Raw genomic sequence first — 13,239 nt, forward strand, 5'->3', positions numbered from 1 at the left:
GAAATTGATGATTGTAAAGAGCAAGAGGATAAATGCAGAAGAAACAAAAATATTGATAAAGCAAGAGGAGTATCAGAGCACTAGTAGATGGGATCTATACTAAAAGTAGAAGGTCTGGCCTTACATGAGAACAGGTTATGTTAGTACATTGTACAGAAGAAAAGGAAATTATTATGATATGGGTAGGAATTCAGGTAAGATGGTGAATTTGGTGATAAAGATATAAGGGAATTCTTTGTTGATTCTTCTATTCTCTCAGTGAAGGAAGAGGAAAGGTCATAAAATGACAGGCATGAGAGGGAGGGTTTCTGAGGAAATGAGAAGAGGATAAGGTATGGAATAGTTGGTTTTAAGGACACATAACAGAAAGATTGCTCATTTAAGATATGCGGTCAAGAATTTCAGGTGACATCAGTCAGTCTACTCCTGAAAATTTCTATACTTCAAATGAGCTCTGAATTTTGAAGAAGAAACAGAAATGATTTGTAAGTAACAAAAGAGCAAAGTAGCCACTTATTCCACATCTAGTCTCTGGGGTAGGTGAGAGAAACTGGGGTTCACATGAAAGAACTGCAGAGGAAATTATTCCCTCAGAACACAGCTATATTCCAGTTATAACAAGAGAAGGGAAGAGTTTGAAGCTACTAGGGAGTTTCTTAATGACAGACTATGAGTTACAGAGGGCAGAAAAGAAGGGCTAATGATGACGGAGAAAGAGCTGGGATTAATTTTGTTATGTGTATAACAGTACGTAGATAAGTGACCAGGCAATGATGAATAATCTGCAGGTTGGTGACTTAAAAGTGATGAGACAAGACGGAAGTAATCCTGATGGTCGCAGAAGAAAGTCACTAATCAGATTAAGCTAAGGTCCAGAGTATCTGGAATATGAGAGATAATTGAGACTGTTCTTTTCTGTACCTTGTATGACAGTCTGGGAAGTAAGTAAAAACCTCCTGCCTGTTGACTGCTCAATTAAGATTGACCTAGAGCTCAGAAAAATTCAAAAACACCAATAAAATCTTTTTCTAAATACCATGTATTCTGCTTTCTGACCCAGCCTTCCAAAGACAAACTATTGAAAAATTTAAGAGGGAAGATTTCAAAAGAGAGGAGTGTGTATGTTCAGGAGTGTGGGTGCGAATAAAAAAAAAAAAAAAACAGCAGTGGGTTGCTATTATAGGCATATGAAGCTCTGCACTATTCTTGAACAACCCAACATGCCTGTACACGCAGGGCCCAGATACAGACACCAACACTTACTGGTCACCTGCAGACCCAAAGCAGGGGATGCAGGGAGGCTGAAGGGAAGCATATTAGCTCAATGTAGGAATATATTTACTTGGGCCTTCTAAATGGCAGATGGGAGAAGAATGAAAGAAAGGTAAGTGAGGCCTTTTATTTAACTTTTCTCCTCAGGAAGAAGCACTTGAAGTTGTATTTCCTACATAAATTCACCTGCTAAAACTCCAGGGAGCTCATCAGTGGGCAGATGTTCTCACATAAGTATAGTTACTAGCAAACATTTAATCAAAATCATGACTGCATCTGGCTCGCATTAAAAGGTTTACCTTTGTTATTGTCTTTTAAAAGAACAGTTCCCCATGCTTATAAATCCTGACTCAGAACATGAATTCAACCTGCCTCAGGTGCTTTGTGGTTATACCTTCCTGCTAGGAATCAGCACAGTCTCCAGAGAATAAATTTGGAGAGTATTGTCAAAGTGTTGTTTTTGTGTGTTTTTCAATGTGTATTTACTTGAATGTCTAGGAGCGAAGCACAGTCAGGGCAATGCAATCCTAAGGTTTAAATGTTTTTGGTCAAATGCTCACAATGTATGTGAACATAATGGCAGGAGAAGGAAAACATTCACTGAATCCCCAATAGAGATATGAGCTCAAACCCTGGAATCCCTTAGTCACACTTTGAGTTCAGTGCTCACCCACTCAGCCTATTTTTGCATTTCTAAAAAAAATGAAAAGAGCTAGAGATGAGTGGATAATTCCATATGAGGCTATGGTAAAGATAAAGTGATACATGAAAACACTGTAGCACCACAATCCACAGATGAGAGAAAATAATTGCAAATCATATTCCTAATAAGGGATTTTTATCCAAAATATATAATGTAAACATACAATTCAATGAAGAAAAGATAAGTAATCCAGTTTAAAGTGGATAAAGGATATGAACAGACATTTCACCCAAGAAAGATATGCAAACAGCTAACAAGCACATTAGAAAATGCTTGACATCATCAATCATCAAGAAATTGCAAATCAAAACCACAAAGATAGAACTTCACACTCTGGAAGATAACTAGAATCCAAAAGTCAGATATTCGCAAGAGTTGATGAGGACAGAGAAATTATAGCCCTCATACAGTGATAATGGGAGTGTAAAATGGTGCAGCTGCTGTAGAAAATAGTTCAGAAGTTCCTAAAAATGTTAAACGTAAAATTAACATATAGCACAGAGATTCCTAGGAAATTAACATATAGCCCAGAGATTCCTCCCTTAGGTATGTATCCAAGAAACTGAAAATATGTTCACACAAAAACTTTTACATAAATTTACCTTTCAAAAGTATTCACAATAGCCAAAAGGTGAAAACAACCCAAATGCTAATCAACTGATGAATGGATAAACAAAGTTTGATAATCCATGTAACAGAATATTATTCAGCCATCAAAAGGGCTGAAGTACTGGTACATACTACAACAGGCATGGGCCTTGAAAACATTATCTTAAGTGAAATAAGCCAGACAAACAAGACCACATATTATATGATTTCATTTATATTAAATAACCAGAACAAAAAAATCTATAAACAAAAAGTACTAGAAGAGTTGCTTAGGGCTGGGGGTGGGAGTTGGTGGCGCAGGGGGATGACAGCTAAAGGGTACAGGGTTTCTTTATGAAGTGATAAAAATGTTCTAAAATTGACTGTTCAGAGATATGATTGCACATATGTCTGAAATACTAACAAACATATAATTATACATTTCAAATGGATAAATCATATGGTACATTGATTATATCTCAATAAAGCTGTTTTAAAAGCCTGTGTGCTAGCAAGGGTTAGTGGAGCAGAGTTGCAGTAACTCAAGAAAGAAAAAGTGTGCAGCACAGCACCCAGAACACAATAAATGCTAATTAAATAGCATCCATTATTATTTTACCACCATTTACAATATTCTTCAGACCAATTCAGTTTGTCAGTTTCAAAATCAATCCATAGCAAATGACTAGATTGGTAGTAAGAAATTAAATGTGACCAAGAGATGATTATCATCGAGGAAATGATCTTCGGAGCCAGACAATTATGGATCTACCATCACTAACATATGAGCACATTAATTTCCTGGTTTCCTCATCTATAAGATGGAGATAATAATGGTGCCTGCCTCATATAATTATTATTATAAGTAAACAAAATAAGATATGTGCTGAGGCCAATACAGTGATTGGCACTCAGCAAAAAATTACTTTCCCCTATTTAGAGCTAATGTCTGGCATATTCAAATGCCCACAAAAGATCTTTCCAATGTTTATATGTTAATAATTTCATTTAAAATATAAAACAGTTCCTGGAAATTGCTTCTAATAATAATGTTTGCTGCTTAAATATTGTCAGCTGCCAAAATGTGAAGTATTCCAAAAGGTTGCATTTTTATTTTATTTTATTTTATTTTATTTTATTTTATTTTTTTGTTTTCTTTTTATTTTTTATTTTTTATTTTTTTTAATTTATTTTTTTTAATTGCATTTTAGGTTTTGGGGTACATGTGATGAACATGCAAGATTGTTGCATAGGTACACACTTGGCAGTGTGGTTTGCTGCCTTCCGTCCCCTCACCTGTATCTGTCATTTCTCCCCATGCTATCTCTTCCCACCTCCCCATGGACACAGGGAGGGGAGCACTACACAAAAGGTTGCATTTTTATTCTCATTGTCTTCTAGAGGTAGCTTGCAGATAGATACAAGTCACTGATGCTCATTGAGTTAGAAGATACTCCTCTTTTACTTTTTATTTTTGTGGTACATAGCAAATGTATATATTTATGGAGTACATGAGATATTTTGATAAAGGCATAAAATGTGTAATAATTACATCATGGTAAATGGGGTAGGCATCAAGTCAAACACTTACCATTTCTTTCTATTACAAACATTCCACTTGTACTCTTTTAGTCATTTTAAATTGTACAATAAATTATTGTTTATTGTAGTCATGCTTTGGGACTATCAAATACTAGTTCTTATTTCTTTTGTTTAATAAGCCACTGGTATTTCTTTGCTGCTCTCTTTGGCTACCTATAAGAAAATCGTTAAGTGAAGTCAATGGAATAAATGTGATTTAATGAATATGCTTGCTAACATCAGAAGTGAAAACTCTTATGAGCTAATTCAAGATCGTGCTATTGTGAAGTCTTTTACTTTTAAAGGGTTTTGTGTTTTTCAGATTTGCTCAAAATCAGTGACTTAAATAGAAAAAGAAAAAAAAATACAAGATGTTGAATAACATGTCAAGATGTGCTTGGAAATCAATACACAGCTGCTTTTAATATAAAAAAGGAAGATGAAACCTCCACAAAATCCCTGCTGGAACAAATTATGTTATTCACGCCAGGGATTAAAGAGAAGAACCATTTTGCCACAGCCCTATACCATCCATCCAGATGTGTGACTTTTATTTGTTTTGAGATGGAGTCTCAGTCATGTCATGCAGTGTCATGATCTCGGCTCACTGCAACCACCGCCTGCCAGGTTCAAGTGATTCTCCTGCCTCAGCCTCCTAAGTAGGTGGGATTACAGGCACCCACCACCATGCCCAGCTAATTTTTGCATTTTAGTAGAGTCGGGGTTTCACCATGTTGGCAGGCTGGTCTCAAACTCCTGACTGCAAATGATCCACCCGCCCTGGCCTCCCAAAGCACTGGGATTACAGATGTAAACCACCATGCCCGGCCCAGATGTGTGACTTTTTACAAAATCTATGAAGCCTTTCAAATTTCATTCTATAAAGTAGAAACGCATTCACTGAATTTAAAAATAACCATATGTACTTTTGTAATCAAGCTTAAATTTTTCTACAGTGGAATAAAACACATTTTTACACCTTAAAATTTTATTCAGAAATGTAGCAAAGAATTGTCTATAAAAGTCTCAGTCTTCATATATAGCTCCAACATTATGCTTTAGCTCTGGAGTTCTAGCTGTTTTAAACTAACTTAACAGAAACATTAACAAAAGCAAAACATACATTACAGGCTGTCTGTTAAGCTGTGCCCAGCAGCAAGTCTCTACTTGTCTTGTCAAGATGTAAGCATGTGACAGGTCAGTGTGAAAATTTTAATCCTTGGAAGAAATGGCAGGATGCTGCTTTTGAGAACAGGATGACCTGAAGGTCACAGAGATTGTCCCTGAGAGGAAAATCTCTTTATAGATTTACTCTGGTCTGGTAGCATTATTTCTGTTCACTCCTCCCATCTTCTGTGTCAATTCATTGGGTTCACTCGTGCTTATGGAATCAGATCCATTTTACTATCTTTTTGGCTTTGTCTCTTATAAATTCCTCTTGTCCATGATCTTGCTGGGCCATGCCAACGTCACTGCCATGCTGAAAGCTTCTCTATCAGATTCCTCAGAGCCACCTCATGTTGCCCGACCAGCATGCCACTATCCGGAACAATTTCTTCAGTAATAATGTCATTAGAGCTAGCATTGAACAAGATGTTACCATGTCCCAGACGCTGTTCTAAGCACTTTACATGCATTGCTTTAACTGATCCCCCTAACAATCCTATGAAGTAGGTTTTATTACTGGTTTTACTTTACCAATAAGGAAACTGAGGCTGAGAGGTTACATTGCTTGCTGAAGGACACAGAAGTGGGAGGAAGCAGAATTGGTATTTGTAGCCAAAATTGGTGACTCAAAATGTTCTACACTACTTTCTCATTCATTTTTTGTCTTTTGCTGAATTTTAGATGAAAACTATGTCTTAATTTATATTCCTTGATTTCTTCTACAGCAGATACCGAATGCCCCTAAATCCATAGGGCATGATATACGGTACATGTTTGCTTTGCTTTGTTATGTTTAAATAATATCGAACCTCGAACCTTAGGAATTAGAATTTGGGACAACAAAGGAGATGTTACTGGGTAACGAAAGTGATCTTGTTAAATACCATGGCTTTTCTTGCTGTCCAGCAGCACTGCTAGATTAAAGTTCTCCATAATTTTTAGGAACTGTTGCTTCAGTTGACTATAGAGATCTCCTTCATAATGTTTCTCAGGATCTCAGTGGTGTGGCTCCCCGACCAACGTTTTCCAAACCATAGCTGTCCCACCTCCTCCAGTCATTGGCATCCAAGGCCCTGCAACCTTGAGGCACAGCTTGTAAGGCCAATATAAATATCTGACATCAGAATTTACTATTCTTTTTCTTTTCTCCTAGTCTGAATGTGCCAACCTTCCTTGTTGGGGCTACTTTCTTCCTGAGCTCTTCAAACCATACAGCCATCAAATCTCTTCTATGAGGGTTAGTCAGATTAATCTTCATTTTTTCTTGGACCTAGACTAAAGATTACAAATATTGACTCTATGAATCAAATGCAGAGCTACAAGCAAATTTAAGTTCTACGAGACAAATGAAGATGCATCTTTGAAACCCCTCACATGGTTCTTTTTCTACAAAAACATTAATGTCCAACAATTACAAGCATTTACTTAAAAATGCACACTTATTAGATCATTCAATTGTGGTCTCAATGTCAATGACATACATCCTACCAAGTTTTTTCCAAATATCTTTCCCCAGAGTGGTGTTAACTTGACCAGGAGATTATCTACTTCAAATTACTCTTTGAGGGCTGGTAAACTTTTTCTGCAAAGGACGAGACAGTAGTTTAACCTCTGTGAGCCATAGGGTTTCTGTTAGTCCTTCTACTCTTCCTTCTCTTCTTCCTCGCTTTTTTGGTCTTTTTCTTCTTCACCACACATTAAAACTATGTTTAAGCCATATTGTTAGCTCAATGGCCATACAAAAGATCACAGGCCATAAATACTCAACCTCCAGTTTATTTAATTTACTTGCATTTTTTCTTTTTGTAATTACATCGGCTTACAGAATGGATAATAAACAAAAGTGTAAACATTATTTCAGTAATAGGCATTCTTTTTTTACCTTAGGACCACCTATCTGTTCACTGCTTTTATATGTATCCTAGATTGGGCATGATCTGCTGATTTGAACCAGCCTTGAAGAGTTGTTAGTATATGTCTCTTAATATCATCTTTCCTCTATATGTATCTGTTTCTTTTTGCATGGCATTCTTTTTATAGGGACACCAGTTATACTGGATTAAGGGCTCACCCCACCCCATTATGACCTCATCTGAACTTAATAATTACAACTGCCATGACTTTATTTCCAAATAAGATCACATTCTGAGTTACTGAGGTTGGGACTTCAACATATAAATTCTGCATGGTACACAGCTCACCCCATAACACCAGGGCTTTACTTTTGCAGAGATCCTTTGTTAAACTTTTACCAATACACTACTGCACAAAGGCCTGAGATTGTTCTCTTTCTCAATTAGGATTCTACAGAGGGATAAGAGGCAAGAAATTTCAAACAGAAAGGCACACAACTGATGACTATAAGTAACTAGTAAGACCTAGTTCATGACTATGAACCCAGTGTTTTTCTAACCTTAAGATACTTAAGAAATATACAAGTAGATAAAACTCCCCCACAAGATAAGAGAGTATTATCTAGCAATATGTTGTATGTGTCTTGTCATAAGGCATCAAAATGGGTAACTAGAGTGTTTGTGAGACTAAAATAGTCAGTGACCTTTCAAACATATCTGACTTCAGTTTAAAAAATATAATAATTTGGCTGGGCTGGTGGCTCACACCTGTAATCCCAGCACTTTGGTAGGCTGAAGCAGGTGGATTGCTTGAGGTCGGGATTTTGAGGCCAGCCTGGCCAACATGGTGAAACCCCATCTCTACTAAAAATACAAAAATTAGCCTGGCATGGTGGTGCACATTTGTAATCCCAGCTACTCAGGAGTCTGAGGCAAGAAAATCACTTGAACCCTGGAGGTAGAAGTTGCAGTGAGCCAAGATTGTGCCACTGCACTCCAGGCTGGGTGACAAAGCCAGACTCCATCTCAAAAAAAAAAAAAAAAAGAGAAATATAATAATCTAATACATGCTGTTCAGTTATCCCTAAAACATGATTTTACTAAATGTGAATAGCAACACTATATCCACCTGAGTCTAAAACAGGTCAATCTATCAATGAATTTAAATAAATTTTTGATACTGTCTGATTCTATTTATATAAAATTCTAGAAAAGGCAAAACTATAATGACAGAAAGCAGATCGATGGTTGGCGGTTGGCAGGTAGGGGTGGGAGAAGGCTCACTTTTAATGGGCATGAAAAAGATTTTAGGATGAATGAATTCTTTTATATTTGATTGTGGTTACATACTGTATACAATTATCAAATTCATCTAATGCTACCCTTAAAATGAATGAATATTATTATATATAAATAATATCTTAATTTTTCTTAAGTAAAAATATGAAACTAAGAAAAAGGTTTAGGGGCCGGGCACAGTGGCTCACGCCTGTAATCTCAGCACTTTGGGAGGCAGAAACATGCAGATCACATGAGGTCAGGAGTTTGAGACCAGCCTGGCTAACATGGCAAAACCCCATCTCTACTAAAAATATAAAAATTAGTCACGCATGGTGGGAGAGGCCTGTAATCTCAGCTACTCGGGAGGCTGAGGCAGGAAAATCTCTTGAAACTGGGAGGCAGAGGTTGCAGTGAGCCGAGATTGCACCATTGCATTCTAGCCTGTGCAACACAATGAGTCTCTGTCTCAAAAATATAAATAAATAAATAAAAAAGATTCAGGAGGAGGTAGAATAAATAGAACTTGGTATGTACATTATTTGCTTTACATGGTTGCTGTGTTTCTAGAAAAGATATGTGAAAATAAAATTGAAAATGCCCTAAGGGAACTATCCAAACTAGCATTCCACCTAATTTCTTTTTTTTTTTTTTTTGAGACAGAGTTTCGCTCTTGTTACCCAGGCTGGAGTGCAATGGCCTGATCTTGGCTCATTGCAACCTCCGCCTCCCGGGTTCAGGCAATTCTCCTGCCTCAGCTTCCTGAGTAACTGGGATTACAGGCATGTACCACCATGCCCAGCTAATTTTTTGTATTTTTAGTAGGGACAGGGTTTCACCATGTTGACCAGGATGGTCTCGATCTCTCGACCTCGTGATCCACCCGCCTTGGCCTCCCAAAGTGCTGGGATTACAGGCTTGAGCCACCGCGCCCGGACCCAACTAATTTCTAATAGGCAATTTCAAACATACACAAAAGTTGACAGAATGACATAATGAAACCCAATATACTGAACACCCAGCTTTAACATTTGTCTATCTGTGACCAATTTTGTTTCATTTATATCTCATTCTACTTTTACCCTGCTACTCAGTTATTCTGAAGCAAATGCTAGACATTATATAATTTCAACCATTAAAATTTTAGTATAAATCTCTAGTAACTAGAGTTTTAAAAATGTAACCACAGTATCATTATCACACCTAAAAAATTAACAGTAATTCTTGAATATCATCTAATATCCAGCCATAGTTCAAATATCTAATTATTTCACAAATTTATAAATTTTCATTTTTACAGTTTGTTTGAATTAAAATCCAAATAAGGACCATACATTGAAATTGATATACCTTTTAATTTAGTTTTAAAATTATTATTATGACCAGGCATGGTAGCTCATGCCTGTAATCTCAACACTTTAAGTGGATTGCTTGAACCTAGGCAATACAGCAAGACCCCACCTATACAAAACAATCAGTAAACTGGTAAATGAATGCCTATCAATGGAATTTTCTGCCTTTCAACCAAATAATTATTTTGAAATCACACTGGCCACAAAGTAAAACTCCAAAGTATGCTAGCTTAGTAGACTGAAATAGAGTAAAATTGACAAGAGGCATGAACAGAGCCCATCCAGAACTATACTGATTTTTTTCAGAAATAGGGACTGAGAAAAGGCATGTAAGCTTCCTGTGGCAACAGAGAGCCTAATAACTTTTCATAAATAAAATCACAGTTTCAGTTTGCCCCTCTAGAGTTATAGGACATTTTTGTTTCAGGAAGCAGCCCGTAAAGTATAAGGTAGACATGCTATGAGAGCTCTGGAGTCATATTTCTATAACTATCAACACTTTATCTTTTTCCATTGTGTTGTTTAGAAACACATCCTGACTCATATTTTTCCTGTAATGCCATTTGTTTGGTCTGCCAATTCATTTGCATATTTTAGTGAAATTATTTACCTTGTGTAAAAATCAAAGGCAACAACTTTCATGGCCAAATAGATGTGATATGTTTGTTATGATAGTTGGCTGGCCATATTTGATGGTATGACTACACTTGTTAAAATTAGCCGAACCATACTCAATGTGATTTTGGATTATTTTTCATCTTGGAGGACTACAAGCCTCACAAGGAAGCAAACCAGAATTTATATGATTATGTCTTTTTTCTCTTTCATTTTGCCTTTCTTAACTAGTGATAAACAGTTACGAACCAATACAAAATTTGAATAAATGAATCGATCAAGGAATCAGGCCATCAGTAATCACAGATTTAATATTTGCTTTGGTTCTGCTATCATGGGAAAGCTCTGTTATCTGTGGAGTCATTATTAAGCCCAAGTTCCTTTGAGTACATAGAGGAGCCAAAAAAAAAAAAAAAAAAAAACCCAAGGATGTATTTTCCATATAATAGAGACATTCAGTATAATAAACTAAATCATACCATAAACTCAAAAATTACCTTTATCATAACATAATAGGTAAACCAAAATATACAGTAAGTTAGACAAAGTAAGGTTAAATTTTACAGCATTTACAGATAAGATTAAATGCAATTTATTTCTTTGATAGAATAAATTAATAGGGTAATGATTTGTTTAATTTTTTCCTGTTTATTCAGGCCTTGCTGATAGCAATTTTAACTTCCATGTACAAAGAAATTAATCACATTTAATGTGTTCATTGGTGCAATGACATGCCTGAAGCAAGTAGGTAGAAACTGATTTTGCCAATGTTAAAAATAGTTCAATGTGTAGTTAAGTCTGTTTCCATATCCATATAGTAAGTTACTTAAAATCTTATATCTATTCTGAACCCAGCTGTGCCTGGCCACATTTTTTTCAATGCTGAAAAAAAAATTTTTTCAATGCTGAAAAAAAGATACTAAGTTTCCTAAGTATGTTATCTTAACCCCCTTTTATCAACTATGTAGAGAGAATAATGACTGCCCAAACATTTCTAAATTTTAATTATCAGAAATTGCAAATAAGGACCTTGAGATGAGGGGAGTGGTCCCACTTATCCAGGTGGGATCAGTGTAATCACAAAGGTCCTTCCTTAAATGAGGTGGAGAAAGATGAGTCAGAACTAGAGCGATGGCATCCTAAGACTACACTGGCCATTCCTTACTTTAAATATGAAAGAGAGCTACAGGTCAAGGAATGCAGAAACCTCTAGAAGCTGGAAAGGGGCAAGAGAACAGATTTTCCCCTAAAGCCTTCAGAAAAGAACATAGGCCTGCAGACCCTCTGCAGAATTTAGCCCAGTTGATGTGCATTTTCAACTTCTGATAGGTACAATGGTAAGATAATACATTTATGTTGTTTTAAGCTATAAAGTTCATAATCATTTGTTATAGCAGCCAGAAGACACGAATACTGTTGTTATAGTAGGTAGCTAGTCAGGCATGAACAGGGCAGGAGAGGATTCCCCCTTCTTCCTCCCCCTGTCACACACCAGGACTGTCAGGCAATCATCAGATGATAAGGCAGTTGTTAACTGTCTCTCTAAAATAGTAATTGGTCACAGGCAGCGCCAGAATAAGGCAGTCTCACCATAGATAAAAAACACCCGAAACTGGTGATCAGCAGCTTTCTGATAAGATCTAAGAAGTTAGGTAAGTTGACTCAAGCATGCACTCTTAGGGTCTCAATTTGTATATCTTGACATTGACAGAGTTTAAAATAAATTCAAAAAAGTTACATGCTTCCACTAGCTTCTCTTCCAGCTAAGGCAGATACTCGTAATGGTTCACCGCACTCTTTTACATAATAGGTATACCAAAACATACAATAATCTTCACAATCCTAAACTCAACCATCCAGACAGCTGCTACCAGACTATCAGAGTTAACATGCCAAGGTGAAACTTACTCATCTTTCTTGGAAATAATCTCTAAAATGGCTTCCAGTTCCAAGAACTTAAGTTCCTGTGCTTTTCCAACTTAATGATTCTGCCCCAGCTATTTAAAAATGACTTGATAAGAATGAATCTTCTCCTGCACTTTCACTGACTCACTTCTCCTGAGTTCCTTTACAAGTTTTTATGAAATTGAAGAGACAGAGTTTTTTCAGTATAATAAACCCAATTTAGAAAGTTGTTTCTTGTGCTGACAAAAAAAAAAGGAACTACAGAGTATAACAGGACAGGTGACTTACGTTGGTGCTCTTGACCTTCATCTGTCTCTTGTTTCACTGAAAGTTGATAGCAGTTGAACAATAAGCATAATGATGACCTGAGAAAGAAACAAAATGAGTGTGGAAGGCTGACATTTAGTTAAACTATAAAGTTAACTAGAATGAAGAAAGCAATATGTCCCCAAATAAGGAGGAAGTGTTACATAGTGAAAAGTGTATAGGCTTTGTAATTAAGCAGGCCTAGATTCAAAAAATAACTTGAAACCTGTGTGAACTTAGGGAAGTCACTGAACTTCTCTGAGTCTGGGTCTTTACATGTAAAAATGAGGCATAGTAACTACCTCAAGGGGTTGGGATAAAAGTCAAATTAGATGAGTTTTTTAAGGTCAGTGAAAACGTCCAGTACATCATTTTATATGTAGTAAGTGTTCAATACATGTCACTTTCTTTCCTTCTTTCCATCCTGCTTTGGAAATGGAAAGCACGATCTGAAGAGCCTTTCCTTATGCAAAATTCTATCTACAAAGACTGCTGCATGCTTTCTTCCTAAGGTGACTCTTTTAAACTTAGAAATAATTTTTAGAAACTATTTTTTGATGTAAAGAAATTGCTGTCAGATTAACTGCTGCCTATAGACCCTTTCTGCATATTTCTCTCA

General features: G+C 36.4%; 1 long non-coding RNA gene across 1 annotated transcript in view; it reads right to left on the minus strand.

The window, feature by feature from the left end:
* The window catches only part of LOC141582829 (uncharacterized), an 89,761-nt gene extending 77,079 nt beyond the window's left edge, over positions 1 to 12,682 (minus strand). The window contains exon 1 of the long non-coding RNA XR_012515741.1: positions 12,603 to 12,682. This is a non-coding gene — a long non-coding RNA (uncharacterized LOC141582829). The remainder of the gene's footprint in view (positions 1 to 12,602) is intronic.
* Positions 12,683 to 13,239: the final 557 nt, after the last annotated feature.

The sequence above is a fragment of the Saimiri boliviensis genome, chromosome X (genome assembly GCF_048565385.1).
Source record: "Saimiri boliviensis isolate mSaiBol1 chromosome X, mSaiBol1.pri, whole genome shotgun sequence".
Classification (NCBI taxonomy): Eukaryota; Metazoa; Chordata; class Mammalia; order Primates; family Cebidae; genus Saimiri; species Saimiri boliviensis.